Raw genomic sequence first — 15,382 nt, 5'->3', positions numbered from 1 at the left:
CGCCACCAGGGAGGCCCCGGCAGGCGGACTCTTAACCACTGCGCCACCAGGGAGGCCCTTGAGTTTACTTTTGTGTATGGTGTTAGGGAGTGTTCTAATTTCCTTCTTTCACATGTAGCTGTCCAGTTTTCCCAGCACCACTTATGGAAGAGGCTGTCTTTTCTCCATTATATATTCTTGCCTCCTTTGTCAAAGTTAAGGTGACCAAATGTGTGTGGATTTACCTCTGGGATTTCTATCCTGTCCCATTGATATATATTTCTGTTTTTTTGCCAGTACCATACTGTCTTGATTGCTGTAGCTTTGTAGTATAGTCTGAAGTCAGGGATCCTGATTACTCCAGCTCCGTTTTTCATTCTCAAGATTGCTTTGGCTATTCGGGGTCTTTTGTGTTTCCATATAAATTGTGAAATTTTTTGTTCTAGTTCTGTGAAAAATGCCATTGGTAGTTTCATCGGGATTGCATTGAATCTGTAGATTGCTGTGGGTAGTATAGTCATTTTCACAATGTTGATTCTTCCAATCCAAGAACAGGGTATATCTCTCCATCTGTTTGTATCATCTTTAATTTCTTTCATCAGTGTTTTATAGTTTTCTGCATATAGGTGTTTTTTTTTTTTTTTCCTTTGGTAGGCTTATCCCTAGGTATTTTATTCTTTTTGTTGAAATGGTAAATGGGAATGTTTCCTTAATTTCTTTCAGATTTTTCATCATTTAGTGTATAGGTATGTAGGATATTTCTGTGCATTAATGTTGTATCCTGCTACTTTACCAAATTCATTGATTAGTCTAGTAGTTTTCTGGTAGCATCTTTAGGATGCTCTATGTATAATATCATGTCATCTGTAAACAGTGACAGTTTTACATCTTCTTTTCCAATTTGGATTCTTTTCTTTCTTTTTCTTCTCGAATTACTGTGGCTAAAACTTCCAAAACTATGTTGAATAATAGTGGTGAGAGGGCAACCTTGTCTTTTTCCTGATCTTAGTGGAGATGATTTCAGTTTTTCATCATTGAGAACGATGTTGTCTGTGGGTTTGTCATATATGGCCTTTATTATGTTGAGGTAAGTTTTCTCTATGCCTACTTTCTAGAAGGTTTTTATCACAAATGGGTGGTGAATATTGTCAAAAGCTTTTTCTGCATCTATTAAGAAGATTATATGGTTTTTTCCTTCAATTTGTTAATATGGTTTATCACATTGATTGATTTAAGTTTCTGTAGTATAGTGTTTATCACATTCACCTCACACATTGATTGATATGCGTATATTGAAGAATCTTTGCATTCCTGGGATAAACCCCACTTGATCATGGTGTATGATCCTTTTAATGTGCTGTTGGGTTCTGTCTGCTAGTATTTTGTTGAGGATTTTTGCATCTATATTCCTCAGTGATATTGGCCTGTAGGTTTCTTTTTTTGTGACATCTTTGTCTGGTTTTAGTATCAGGGTGATGGTGGCCTCATAGAATGACTTTGGGAGTGTTCCTCCCTCTGCTATATTTTGGAAGAATTTGAGAAGGATAGGTGTTAGCTCTTCTCTAAATGTTTGATAGAATTCGCTTGTGAAGCCATCAGGTCCTGGGCTTTTTTTTGTTGGAAGATATTTAGTCACAGTTTCAATTTAAGTGGTTTTGATTGGTCTGTTCATATTTTCTATATCTTCCTGATTCAGTCTCGGAAGGTTGTACTTTTCTCAGAATTTGTCCATTTCTTCCAGGTTGTCCATTTTATTGGCATAGAGTTGCTTGTAGTAATCTCTCATGATCTTTTGTATTTCTGCAGTGTCAGTTGTTACTTCTTCTTTTTCATTTCTAGTTTTGTTGATTTGATACTTCTCCCTTTTCTTCTTGATGAGTCTGGCTAATAGTTTATCAATTTTGTTTATCTTCTCAAAGAACCAGCTTTCAGTTTTATTGATCCTTGCTATCATTTCCTTCATTTAGTTTTGATTTATTTGTGATCTGATCTTTATGATTTCCTTCCTTCTGCTAACTTTGTGGTTTTTTTGTTCTTCTTTCTCTAATTGCTTCAGGTGTAAGGTTAGGTTGTTTATTTGATATTTTTCTGTTTTCCCTGAGGTAGGATTTTATTGCTGTAAACTTCCCTCTTATAACTGCTTTTGCTGCATCCCGTAGGTTTTTGGTCATCGTGTTTTCATTGTCATTTGTTTCTAAGTATTCTTTGATTTCCTCTTTGTTTTCTTCAGTGATCTGTTGGTTATTTAGTAATGTATTGTGTAGCCTCCAAGTGTTTGTATTTTTTACAGATTTTTTTTTCTTGTAATTGATATCTAGTTTCATAGTGTTGTGGTCGGAAAAGATACTTGATATGATTTCAGTTTCCTTAAGTTTACCAAGGCTTGATTTGTGACCCTAGATATGATGTATCCTGGAGAATGTTCCATGAGCACTTGAGAAGAAAGTGTATTCCATTGTTTTTGGAAGGAATGTCCTATGAATATCAATTAATTCCATCTTGTTTAATGTGTCCTTTAAAGCTTGTGTTTCCTCATTTATTTTCATTTTGGATGATCTGTCCATTGGTAAAAGTGGGGTGTTAAAGTCCCCTACTATGATTGTATTCCTGTCAATTTCCCCATTTATTGCTGTAAGCATTTGCCTTATGCATTGAGGTGCTCTTATATTGGGTGCTTATATAGTTACAATTGTTATATCTTCTTCTTAGATTGATTCCTTGATCATTATGTAGTGTCCTTCTTTGTCTGTTGTAATAGTCTTTATTTTAAAGTCTGTTTTGTCTCATATGAGAATTGCTACCCTGCTTTCTTTTGATTTCCACTTGCATGGAATATCTTTTTCCATCCCCTCGCTTTCAGTCTGTATGTGTCCCTAGGTCTGAAGTGGGTTTCTTGTAGACAGCATATATTCAGGTCTTGTTTTTGTATCCATTTAGGCAGTGTGTGTCTTTTGTTTGGAGCATTTAATCTATTTACATTTAAGCTAATTATCAATATATATGTTCATATTACCATTTTCTTAATTGTTTTGGGTTTGTTATTGTAGGTGTTTTCCTTCTCTTTTGTTTCCTGCCTAGAGAAGCTCCCCCAGGATCTGCTGCTAAGCTGGTCTGGTGGTGCTGAATTATCTTAGCTTTTGCTTGTCTGTAAAGGTTTTAATTTCTCTGTTGAATCTGAATGAGATTGTTGCTAGGTAGAGTAATCTTGATTGTAAGTTTTTCCCATTCATCCCTTTAAATATGTCCTGCCACTCCCTTCTGGCTTGCAGAGTTTCTGCTGAAAGATCAGTTATTAACTTTATGGGGAATTTCCTTGTATATCATTTGTTGATTTTCCCTTGCTGCTTTTAATATTTTCTCTTTGTATTTAATTTTTGATAGTTTGATTAATGTGTCTTGGCAGTTTCTCCTTGGATTCATCCTGTATGGGACTCTGTGCTTCCTGGAGTTGATTGACTATTTCCTTTCCCATGTTGGGTAAATTTTCAACTATAATCTCTCCAAATATTTTCTCAGTCCTTTTTATCCCCTCTTCTTCTTCTGGGATCCCTATAATTCAAATGTTGGTGCATTTATTGTTGTCCCAGAGGTCTCTGAGACTGTCCTCAATTCTTTTCATTCTTTTTTCTTTATTCTGCTTGTGGTAGTTATTTCCACTATTTTATCTGCACGTCACTTATCTGTTCTTCTGCCTCAGTTATTCTGCTATTGATTCCTTCTAGAGAATTTTTACTTTCATTTACTGTGCTGTTCATCATTGTTTGTTTCCTCTTTAGTTCTTCTAGGTCCTTGTTAAATGTTTCTTGTGTTTTCTCCATTCTATTTCCAGGGATTTGGATCATCTTTACTATCATCCGTCTGAATTCTTTTTCTATTTCCTCTTCATTTGTTTGGTCTGGTGCATTTTTACCTTGTTCCTTCATCTGCTGTGTATTTCTCTGTTTTCTCATTTTGCTTAACTTACTGTGTTTGGGGTCTCATTTTCGCAGGCTCCAGGTTCGTAGTTCCCATTTTTTTGGTGTCTGCCCTCAGTGAGTAAGGTTTGTTTAGTGAGTTGTGTAGGCTTCCTGGTGGAGGGGACTGGTGCCTGTGTTCTGGGTGATGTGGCTAGATATTGTCTTTCTGCTGGGCAGGACCGTGTCCATTGGTGTGTTTTGAGGTGTCTGTGAAGGTAGTATGATTTTAGGCAGCTTCTCTGCTAATGGTGGGGTCGTATTCCCGTCTTGGTAGTTGTTTGGCATAGGGTGTCCAGCACTGGAACTTGCTGGTCGTTGGACAGAACTGGGTCTTAGTGCTGAGATGGAGATCTCTGCGATAGCTCTCGCTGACTGATTGGTATTACAAGGGGCCAGGAGTTTTCTATGGACCAATGTCCTGAACTCGGCTCTCCCACCTCAGAGGCTCAGGCCTGACACCCAGCCAGAGCACCAAGACCCTTTTGGGAAGTTTGAGGTCTTCTGCCAGCATTCAGTAGGTGTTTTGTAGGACTTATTCCACCTTTAGATGTATTTTTGATGTATTTGTGAGAACAAGGTGATCTTGATGTCTTACTCCTCTGCCATCTTGAAGGTCCTCTCAAATTAGCTTTACAAGAAATGCTAAAGGAACTTCTCTAGGCAGGAAACAGAAGGAAAGACCTTCGAGGTGTGGGTGCTTGAACCAGTCCTGCCCACCACATGAGAGCTGGCTTATTCCTGCTGGAGCTGCATCAGTGGTGGCTCTCAATGTGTGTATTCTTAGTCACATCTGAAAAGTCCTTTTCACTATATAAGGTTACATATTCACAGGTTCCACGTTTGGGGAGTGGACATCTTTGAAGTGTGTAAGTCTGCCTTTTACATCACTTGCCCTAACATCATTGATTAAATTCTCCATCATTAGCTTAGTGATTTGCAGTGACATACTTATCAATTATCAAAATTCATTTAAGCATGGTCTTTTCCTCTATTTTATTCCATAGGTTTACTTGTATTCACACGTCATGCTGGAAGGAGTTATTACTGCCGCTTTAAAATAAGTCTCAAGACTCATTTTAAAGTTTTCACTACTTTCTTTTTCCTCTTCTTTAGAAGTAACTTGACCATTTTGGCTCTTTTGTCTTCCATATACATTTTAGAATCATTTTGTCGAGTTTTAAGAAAAATTATGCTATGATTTTGATAGGAATTTAATTAAATTCTCGATAAATTTTGGAAAATTTGTTTTGCTATGAGTTTTATTGTTTTATACACAAATAGGGTGTATCGTGTCTTTTGTCGTTGTTTGATAAGTTTTTTTTTTTTAACATGGATGAGTATTTTATCAAATGTTTCTCTGCCTTTTCTGGTTTTATTGTGGTAGTGATATGATTTAGCTCCTTTAATTAGTGAATGTAATATTTTACATTTATGGATAGTTATAACTATTGAAAGAACCTTGAATTCAGGGATAAACCCAATGTGATATTTATTCAACAGATATTTATTGAGTATGTCCATTATGTTACAAATACTTTAGTAATCCTAGTAAATCAAACAGAGAGAAATATCTGTCATTATGTAAGTTATACTCCAGAATTTGCAGACAGACAATAAATAAATAAACATGTATATTTATAGGTCATTAAGGATGATAAGTAAAATGCAGAATATTAAAGTAGGAGAGAGCATGGGAGTGTAAGACTGTAATTTTAAATAAGATGATCAGGAAGGTTTCTCAGAGAATGGGATATCTGAGAATACCCTTGAAGGACATGAGAAAGCAATTACTATGTTTATCTGGTAGCGAAATCTTCCAGGCAGAAACAACCATAAGGCAGACACCCTGAAGTAGGAGCATCTTGGAGATTTTAGTGAACAGGAAGGAGGCCAGGATGATAGTGGCAGAATCAGCCAAGGGGGTGGTTAGAAGGAGATTAGGACAGACAATATATGGATACCAGATGGGGGCCATTTCTCAGGCCAATGCAAGGGTTTTACTTTTACTATAAATACCATGACAAACCATGAGAGATTCTAGGGCAAAAGAAGTGGCATAATCTGTTACTTGTTTTAAATGAACACTCCAGCTCTGTGTTAAGGATCGACTGTAGGGTACAGAGCAGAAGCAGAGGGACCATTCAGAGGCTATTGGAAAGAGTTTCATGAAAAGAACAAATTACTAAAAAAAAAAAAAAAAAAAAAAAAAAAGGAACATGTCCAAACTGAATTAAGGAGAAATAGAAAATCTGAATCTTATCTTCTCATCTTGAATTAGTAGGTTAAACCTCCCCCTCTCCAACCAAAAAAGGAAAGCTAAAACGAAAACCAGCTCAGTTTCACGCGAGAGTTCTAGCATGTAACAAACAGTTAATTTTACTCTCAGAGAAACTCTTCCAGAGACCAGAAAATAAGGCACATTCTCCACTAATTTTATGATAGTCATATAATCTGCCCATTAAAGTTAGATAAAAATAGTACAAGAAAAGAAAATTAAAGGCATATCCCTTTCAAGAATATAAATCCCTGAATCGTTAGAAAATGGTAAGGAATAAAAAAGCTAGTGCGTTGTAATAGACGTCTCAAAGTTAACAGAAATTCAGACCTTCCCTACACTATCACTACCAGTCTTTTCTCCATGTAAATGGCAACTTTTTCTATCAAGTTGCTGAGGTTTCCTACTGCCTGTTTCATCACATGACATTCAGAATTGAACCACTTCTCATCACCTCCACTCTAATCATCCTAGTCCAAACAATTACACATATTTTCATTATCAAAAGCTTAATGTGTAGTTTTTTCTCATACCTCTCTGGACAGTCTTTTTGTACTCTAATATTACTCAGAGTCTGATCAGGAAAACAAAAGCCATGGTACATATTCCTGTAATCATAGTTTCATATTAATTAGGGGCTTATACGGACTATTGGAAGAACTAGGGGAAGCAGACATCAGGAAAGCAGCTAGAGAAGATAAGAGTAGCTCTGTTTTATACCTGAGATCTCAGCCTGAAAGACCAGAGAGTGGGTACAAAAACTAGAGCTTATGGGATTTCTGAAGAATTTGTACATCCCACCTAGACTGACAGTGAGGGCTCATGAAGGGGTCTGCAAGCCATCACACCCGCCAAAGCTGCCATAGCTAATCACAAACATCCTGAATCTGAAGACCTTCTCTTCACTTTCCCTTCCACCTTTCAAGAGGTTCTTTCATTAGGGAACTCAAATCTGCAACAATGCACGTGGAGGGAGACTTTGGTCAACACAGTTCCCAGGCTTAAACGGGAATGGAGGTGGTACCCTGGGCATCCAACAGGGTTTTCTTGTTCTTTTCTCAGAAGTTTGATTACTTCTTTTATTTTTTAACCACATTAACATATTAGTTTATAATCTATATCTAATAATGTAGACATTTGAAGTGTTTTCTGGTTTGAGTCTGCTGCTTGTGGTTCTGAGAACGCTTGTCGCCTTGTGTTAGTGTTACCGAGTCCAATCTGTACTCCTGGCTGCCAGTAAATCAAGAGACTAGTTGTTGGGGCAAAGAATAGCAACTTTATTCAGAAAGCCAGCAGACCAAGAAGATGGTGGACAAGCATCCCAAAGAACCATCTTCCCCGAGTTACAGTTCAGGCTTCTTTATTTTTAGATGTTGGGGGTAGGAGTTTATTTATTTATTTATTTTTGGCTGTGTTGGGTCTTCGTTTCTGTGCGAGGGCTTTCTCTAGTCGTGGCAAGCGGGGGCCACTCTTCATCGCGGTGCGTGGGCCTCTCACTATCACGGCCTCTCTTGTTGCGGAGCACAGGCTCCAGACGTGCAGGCTCAGTAGTTGTGGCTCAGGGGCCTAGTTGCTCCGCGGCATGTGGGATCCTCCCAGACCAGGGCTCGAACCCATGTCCCCTGCATTAGCAGGCAGATTCTCAACCACTGTGCCACCAGGGAAGCCCCAGGCTTCTTTTATTCTAAAAGGGGAGGGAGTGTGGCTGGTTGTTGCAGACTTCTTGGTGCAGGAACCCTTTGTTCTTGCAGCTGTCCATGTAGGCCAGGTCACCTGTTCCTGTAAACCTCCAGCAAGACAAATGTTACTCTCTGTTCTGCAACTCTTTATCTCTATATGAATGGAAGAGTGTTATACCTTTAAAGGTCAGAGCCTTAAGAAAGTGCTATGCTGTATATCTCAGGCAATAGGCAACATTCTTTTATCAAGGTGCAGAGCCAGCATGACTAAGCACAGGCAACAGAGCACAAGGTTTAGAGCTAAAGGGATAGATCCAGTATGGAGTCAAGTTTGTTCTTCTCTGTTACATTAGCATGTATTTTGTGATTTTTGTCGTCAGAGACTCATGGTCTTTGAAACCTGATATATAGGTTTTCTGGAGGCCTGGTTGGATGGGGTATTCTTCCAGAGAGAATTTATGTCTACCAGACACTTTGGACAGTTACCGACCTGAGACCACCTGGAATTAAATTCTCAACTTGCAGGTTTGGGCAACATACAGGTAGTGTGAGATCAGGCTGAAACCTGTTTGAGAGCTGAATTTTGGTTACAAACCACACCGGGACCATTCTCTATCCGCTGTCAGCTGGGGTCATGGGAAAACTTGCTGTCTGTCTATCAGCATTTATTTATTTTTTATTCTAGTTCACACTTTCTCTGAGTGTATAGCATTTATGTGAGGATCTCAAAACCAAGTTTGTACTTTGTGTGAACCCTGGCTTTGTCCCCCTGCTTCCCCACCTCCCCGCACCTCCCATACGCCATGTGACTCAAGGTGTCAGCCGTTACTGTGGTCCTCTCAAAGTTTGACTGGGGGTGAGCCCTCCTCCAAGTTTACTCCCAGGATGCTTGGCTATATTCAGTTTCCCTCAGGTTGTTGGCCAGAGGTAGTCCTCAGTTTCTTGCACATGGACCTTTTCATTGGGCAGCTTACAATGGGACAGCTGGCTTCATCCAAGTGAGCCACCAAGTGGGAGAAAGAGAGGGGAGGAAGGTTGGAGGGAGGGAAGTCACAATATTTTATAACCTAATTTTGGAAGTGATATCTCATTACTTTTGTTATATTCTACTGAATAGAAGTAAGTCACCAGGTCGAGGCCACATTCAGTGGGAAGGGATTACACAAGGGCATGAATACTAGCAGACAGACATCATTGGGAGTATTTTAGAAGCAGCCACAATGTCTTATCCAGAATATATCTTATTCAGGGCTTCACATATGATCTTCTCTGGTCACTCTAGTAAGAAATGACTCTTCTACATTCTCCCATCTCACATTTTCTCTCTCATCACAGACCTGTGTTAGAATCTGAGTCTGTCTTGATTTGTCATGAACGCTGGACTGTGACGTTCACAGCATTTCATCTCACCAAACTGTAGCAGCTTATTCAATCTTGAGCACGTATGTGGCTCTTAATGAATGTTTCTTAAATTGTGGAATTGAATTAGTATCATACCTCCCTTGTTTCTCAGCTAACAGGAAGAATTTATCATGTCTGTATTTTAGTGAATGGTTGTATTAAAAGTTGCTTTTGTCCATGTTATTGTGTTAGATTAGAATACAGATGTTTAAGGCTAAAATAAATTGTCAAGATTTTGTTTGAGTCACAGCCTTCAGTTTGTGTATCAGACCCCTATTTTTGTATGTAAAGTTCCTCTTGAAATGGGCAAGCGTTAGAGGGAATTCATCAATCCTGTGTCCTTTTCTGAATGATAAAAATAAATATTTAATTTGCAAATTTAGAGAAATAAACCTGAAAGTCAAAGAGTCAGGTGGGATATGAGACCCGCTGGCACTGCTTAGCACAGTACTGATAAATGTGCGTCCCTAGAACTCTGGATTAGAATCTCGGAGTCACTATGTGAGCAGACGTGTGTTTTGAGAATGGACCTAAACAAGTGATTCAAGGCTGTCATAGATATTGATATTGTTAGTTGGAAATGTCATTGGTTTCTGATCGTAACGATAATATTAATGATAATAGCAACTAGTAGTTTTCTTTTAATAGGGGTTTACAGTTTTCCAGTGCCAGTTTACATTCATCTCACTTGATCCTCAGTAAGAGTTTGAGTTGCGCAAGACAGCTATGCTATGGTCCATGTTTCCTAGTCTTTATTTAATTTTAATGTGATAAGAATAGTTGACATGATATCTACCCTCTTAACAGATTTTAAGTATATAACACAGCATTGTTATCTGTAGGCATAATGCAGTATAAGCAGATCTCTAGAAATTATTCATGTTGCTTCATTGAAATTTTATACCCATTGGCTAATAATGTCCCCTTTCCTCCTTTCTCCAGCCCCTGGAAACACCACTCCAGTCTCTGTTTCTGTGGGATCCCTCAAATCAGTGGAATCTCTCACTACTTGCCCTTCCGTGACTGGCTTGTTTCATTTAGCATAATGTCCTCATGTTTTATACATGATGTCACATGTTGCAGGATTCCCTTCCCTTCCCTTCCTTTTTGTTTTCTTCTTAACATCTTTATTGGAGTACAGATACTTTACAATGTTGTATTAGATTTTGCTATATAGCAAAGTGAATCAGCTATATGTATACATGTAACCCCATATTGCCTCCCTCTTGTGTGTCCCTCCCACCCCCTCATCCCACCCCTCTAGGTGGTCACAAAGCACCGAGCTGATCTCCCTGTGCTATGAGGCTGCTTCCCATAGCTATCTGTTTTACATTTGGTAGTGTATATATGTCCATGCGACTCTCTCACTTCGTCCCAGCTTACCCTTCCCGCTCCCTCTATCCTCAAGTCCATTTTCTACATCTTCATCTTTATTCCTGTCCTGCCACTAGGTTTTTCAGAACCAATTTTTTTAGATTCCATATATATGTGTTAGCATACGGTATTTGTTTTTCTCTTTCTGATTTACTTCACTATGTTTGACAGTCTCTAGGTCTATCCACCTCACTACAAATAACTCAATTTCGTTTCTTTATATGGCTGAGTAGTATTCCATTGTATGTATATGCCACATCTTCTTTATTCATTCATCTGTCGATGGACACTTAGGTTGCTTCCATGTCCTGGCTGTTTTAAAGAGAGCTGCAGTGAACATTGTGGTACATGACACTTTTTGAATTACGGTTTTCTCAGGGTATGTGCCCAGTAGTGGGATTGCTGGGTCATATGGTAGTTCTATTTTTAGTTTTTTAAGGAACCTCCATACTGTTCTCCATGGTGGCTGTATTAATTTACATTCCCACAGACAGTGCAAGAGGGTTCCCTTTTCTCCACATCCACTCCAGCATTTACTGTTTAGAGACTTCTTGATGATGGCCATTCTGACTGGTGTGAGGTGATATCTCATTGTAGTTTTAATTTGCATTTCTCTCATGATTAGTGATGTTGAGCAACCTTTCATGTGTTTGTTGGCAATCTGTATACCTTCTTTGGAGAAATGTCTGTTTAGGTCTTCTGCCCATTTTTGGATTAGTTTTTTTGTTTTTTTAATATTGAGCTGCATGAGCTGTTTGTAAAATTTGGAGATAAATCCTGTGTCAGTTGCTTCATTTGCAAATATTTTCTCCCATTCTGAGGGTTGTCATTTCTTCTTGTTTATGGTTTCCTTTGCTGTGCAAAAGCTTTTAAGCTTCATTAGGTCACATTTATTTATTTTTGTTTTTACTTCCATTTCTCTAGGAGGTGGGTCAAAAAGGATCTTGCTGTGATTTATGTCATAGAGTCTTATACCTGTGTTTTCCTCTAACAATTTTATAGTGTCTGGCCTTACATTTAGGTCTTTAATCCATCCTGAGTTTACTTTTGTGTATGGTGTTAGGGAGTGTTCTAATTTCATTCATTTACATGTAGCTGTCCAGTTTTCCCAGCACCATTTATTGAGGAGGCTGTCTTTTCTCCATTGTATATTCTTGCCTCCTTTGTCAAAGATAAGGTTACCATATGTGTGTTGGTTTATCTCTGGGCTTTCTATCCATTGATCTATCTTTCTGTTTTTGTGCCAGTACCATACTGTCTTGATTACTGTAGCTTTGTCGTATAGTCTGAAGTCAGGGATCCTGATTCCTCCAGCTCCACTTTTCTTTCTCATGATTGCTTTGGCTATTCGGGGTTTTTTGTTTCCATACAAATAGTGAAATTTTTTGTTCTGTGAAAAATGGCATTGGTAGTTTGATAGGGATTGCATTGAATTTGTAGATTGCTTTGGGTAGTATAGTCATTTTCACAATGTTGATTCTTCCAATACAAGAACGTGGTATATCTCTCCATCTGTATCACCTTTAATTTCCTTCATCAGTGTCTTATAGTTTTCTGCATACAGGTCTTTTGTCTCCTTAGGTAGGTTTATTCTTAGGCATTTTATTCTTTTTGTTGCAATGGTAAAAGGGAGTGTTTCCTTAATTTCTCTTTCAGATTTTTCATCATTAGTGTATAAGAATGCAAGAGACTTGTGTGCATTAATTTTGTATCCTGCTACTTTACCATATTCAGTGATTAGCTATAGTAGTTTTCTGGTAGCATCCTTAGAATGCTGTATATATAGTATCATGTCATCTGCAAACAGTGACAGTTTTACTTCTTTTCTGACTTAGATTCCTTTTATTTCTTTTTCTTCCCTGATTGCTGTGGCTAAACCTTCCAAAACTATGTTGAGTAATAGTGGTGGGAGTGGGCCGCCTTGTCTTGTTACTGATCTTAGTAGAAATGGTTTCATTTTTTCACCATTGAGAGCGATGTTGGCTGTGGGTTTGTCATATATGGCCTTTATTAGTTTGAGATAAGTTCCCTCTATTCCTCCTTTATGGAGAGTTTTTAATAATAAATCGGTGTTGAATTCTGTTGAAAGCTTCTTCTGCATCTATTGAGATGATCATATGGGTTTTATCTGTCCATTTGTTAATATGGTGGATCATATTGATTGATTTGCGTATATTGAAGAATCCTTGCATTTCTGGGGTAAACCCCAATTGATCATGGTGTATGATCCTTTTAATGTGCTGTTGGATTCTGTTTGCTAGTATTTTGTTGATGATTTTTGCATCTATACTCATCAGTGGTGTTGGCCTGTAGTTTTCTATTTTTGTGACATGTTTGTCTGGTTTTGGTACCAGGGAGATGGTGGCCTTGTAGAATGAGTTTGGGAGTGTTCCTCCCTCTGCCATATTTTGGAAGAGTGAGAAAGGTGTTAGCTCTTCCCCAAATGTTTGATAGAATTCACCTGTGAAGCCATGTGGTCCTGGGCTTTTGTTTGTTGGTAGATTTTTAGTCACAGTTTAAATTTCAGTGCTTGTGATTGGTCTATTCGTTTTTTCTGTATATTCCTGGTTCAGTCTTGGAAGGTTGTGCTTTACTAAGAATTTGTCCATTTCTTCCAGGTTGTCTTATTTTATTGGCATATAGTTGCTTGTAGTAATATCTCATGAACATTTGTATTTCTGAAGTGTCAGTTGTTAGTTCTCCTTTTTCACTTCTAATTCTGTTGATTTGAGTCTTCTCCCTTTTTTTCTTGATAAGTTTGCCTAATGGTTTATCAATTTTGTTTACCTTTCTCAAATAACCAGCTTTTAGTTTTATTGATGTTTGCTATCATTTCCTTCATTTCGTTTTCATTTATTTGTCATCTGATCTTTATCATTTCTTTCCCTCTCCTAACTTTGGGGGTTTTTTGTTCTTCTTTGTGTAATTGCTTTAGGTGTAGGGTTAGGTTTTTTATTTGAGATGCTTCTTGTTTCTTGAGGTAGGATTGTATTGCTATAAACTTCCCTCGTAGAACTGCGTTTGCTGTATCACATAAGTTGGGTCGTTTTCATTGTCATTTGCTTCTAGGTATTTTTTTGATTTCCTCTTTGATTTCTTCATTGATCTCTTGGTTACTTAGTAATGTATTGCTTAGTTTCCAAGTGCTTGTATTCTTTACACTTTTGATTCCCCTGTGATTGATATCTAGTCTCATAGCGTTGTGGTCAGAAAAGATACTTGATATGATTTAAATTTTCTTAAGTTTACAAAGGCTTGATTTGTGACCCAAATTATGATCTATTCTGGAGAATGTTCCATGAACACTTGAGAAAAAAGTGTATTTTGTTGTTTTTGAATGGAGTGTCCTATAAATATCAGTTAAGTCAATCTTTTCCAATGTGTCATTTAAAGCTTGTGTTTCCTTATTTATTTTCATTTTGGATGAGCTGTCCATTGGTGAAAGCGGGGTGTTAAAGTCCCCTACTATTGTTGTGTTACTGTCGATTTCCCCTTTTATGGCTGTTAGCATTTGCCTTATATATTGAGGTGTGCCTATGTTGGGTGCATAAATATTTACAATTGTTATATCTTTTTCATGGATTGATCCCTTGATCATTATGTAGTGTCCTTCTGTGTCTCTTGTAATAGTGTTTATTTTAAAGTCTATTTTGTCTGATATGAGAATTGCTACTCTAGCTTTCTTTTGATTTCATGTGCATGGAGTATCTTTTTCCACCCCCTCACTTTCAGTCTGTATATGTCCCTAGGTCTGAAGTGGGTCTCTTGTAGACAGCATATATACGGGTCTTGTTTTGGTATCCATTCATCCAGTCTATGTCTTTTGGTTGGAGCATTTAATCCATTTACATTTAAGCTAATTATTGATATGTATGTTACTTACCATTTTTAAAATTGTTTTGGATTTGTTATTGTAGGTCTTTTCCTTCCCTTGTGTTTCGTGCCTAGAGAAGTTCCTTTAGCATTTGTTGTAAAGCTGGCTGGGTTGTGCTGAATTCTTTTGACTTTTGCTTGTCTGTAAAGGTTTTAATTTCTCCATCACATCTGAGTGAGATCCTTGCTGTGTAGAGTAGTCTTGGTAGTAGGTCTTTCCCTTTCATCACTTTAAATATGTCCTGCCACTCCCTTCTGGCTTGCAGAATTTCTATTGAAAGATCAGCTCTTAACCTTATCAGGATTCCATTGTATGTTATTTGTTGCTATCCCTTGCTGCTTTTAATATTTTTTGTTTGTATTTAATTTTTGATAGTTTGATTATCATGTGTCTTCATGTGTTTCTCCTTGGATTCATCCTGTATGGGACTCTCTGCACTTTCTTTTGCCATGTTAGGGAAGTTTTCAACTGTAATCTCTTCATATATTTTCTCAGACCCTTTCTATTTCTTTTTTTCTTCTGGGACCCCTGTAATTTGAATGTTGTTGTATTTAATGTTGTCCCAGAAGTCTCTGAGACTGTCCTCTGTTCGTTTAATTCTTTTTTTTCTTTATTCTGCTCTGCAGTAGTTATTTCCACTATTTTATCTTCCAGGTCACTTATCCATTCTCTGCCTCAGTTATTCTGCTATTGATCCCTTCTAGAGAATTTTTAATTTCATTTATTGTGTTGTTCATCATTGGTTTTTTGCTCTTTATTTCTTCTAGCTGCCTGTTAAATGTTTCTTATATTTTCTCCATTCTATTTCCACGATTTTGGATGTTCTTTACTATCATTATTCTGA

Source organism: Mesoplodon densirostris, chromosome 1, assembly GCF_025265405.1.
Source record: "Mesoplodon densirostris isolate mMesDen1 chromosome 1, mMesDen1 primary haplotype, whole genome shotgun sequence".
In the NCBI taxonomy this organism is placed as follows: domain Eukaryota; kingdom Metazoa; phylum Chordata; class Mammalia; order Artiodactyla; family Ziphiidae; genus Mesoplodon; species Mesoplodon densirostris.
Note: the sequence above shows the minus strand (reverse complement) of the source record.